The 1211-nt window shown below is 54.7% G+C and overlaps 1 protein-coding gene across 1 annotated transcript in view; it reads left to right on the top strand.

Annotated features, from left to right (window-relative positions):
• Window positions 1-1211, top strand: part of LOC104161722 (dystrobrevin beta-like) — a gene marked incomplete at its 5' end in the record, with an annotated part of 88273 nt that overhangs the window by 24109 nt on the left and 62953 nt on the right. The gene's annotated exons all lie outside the window — the stretch shown is intronic.

Genomic DNA, 1211 nt, shown 5'->3' with positions numbered 1-1211 from the left:
GTCCAGAGGAGGGCACGGAGATGATCCGAGGGCTGGAGCACCTCTGCTGTGAGGACAGGCTGAGAGAGTTGGGGGTGTTCAGCCTGGAGAAGAGAAGGCTCCGGGCAGAGCTCAGAGCAGCCTTCCCGTACCTAAAGGGGCCGACAAGAAAGGTGGGGAGGGACTTTTGACAAGGGCAGGGAGTGAGAGGACAAGGGGTGATGGCTTTAAACTGGAAGAGGGGAGATTGAGACTACAGATAATGAAGGAATTGTTTAGGATGCGAGTGGTGAGGCCCTGGCAGAGGTTGCCCAGAGAGGTGGTCGATGCCCCATCCCCGGAAACATCCAAGGCCAGGTTGGATGGGGCTGTGAGCAACCTGGTCTGGTGGGAGGGGTCCCTCCTCATGGCAGGGGGTTGGAGTCGATGGCCTTTAACGGTCCCTTCCCGCCCAAACCATTCCGTGATTCTTCTTGCTCCAGAGGGACTGTTAAGACGAGATGGCTCTGTTTTTATCATAACATTGCATTTGCACTTGCCTGCTTCTTCAGCACCCACATTTTGAGTTCATGTTTCCCTAGCTAAGAGAAACGAAGAGGGTGCAGCTCTAAAGAGCAAGCCGTGGACAGCTGCAAACGCCGTCTGCTGTACAGGACAGGCAGCCCGTGGGTCACCTGTGGACCCTCTCCGGGTGCCCGATCCCGATCATGTGCTCTCCTCGGAGCCATGCTCGGGTCTCCCTCTGCTCTGGCCGCCCCTCGCTGCCGTGCCTGAGCTTGCTGCCCCCGCAGCCCCTTCCCAAGGCACCCCCAGCACACCAGGTAAAAATACTTCTTAAGGTTAGTTTGGAGAAGAGCCAGTTCCTGGAGAGCAGGGGAACAACTCGATCCTTGAACCATCGTAGCTTCAGTACGCTACCAAGAGACCCTGCAGGTATTTGAAATCATGCGTCGAGATCACAGATAAGGGAGATCTCAATCAGTGCTGGTATGAAACCTTGCAAGGAGAGCAGCTCAGCAGCTTTTAAAAAGAGCAGAGGGGGAGAATTAGAGATTGTAATCTTCACCCTCAGAAGGATTTCATTTCCATTTTAATAAGCGAGTCCTTGGCCGTCAGTGCTACGTTCCCTTGCCTCCGGCTACACAGAACACAGCGGCCTGAATTGAGCTGCTGGCTGATCACCCTCCCTTTGTGAGACCTCACGAGTTTGTCCCTATTACTATGAGCTGTCG

This window comes from Cariama cristata, unplaced genomic scaffold (assembly GCF_000690535.1).
Source record: "Cariama cristata isolate BGI_N322 unplaced genomic scaffold, ASM69053v1 scaffold185, whole genome shotgun sequence".
NCBI lineage: Eukaryota > Metazoa > Chordata > Aves > Cariamiformes > Cariamidae > Cariama > Cariama cristata.
Note: the sequence above shows the minus strand (reverse complement) of the source record. Positions and strands in the feature narration are given on the sequence as shown.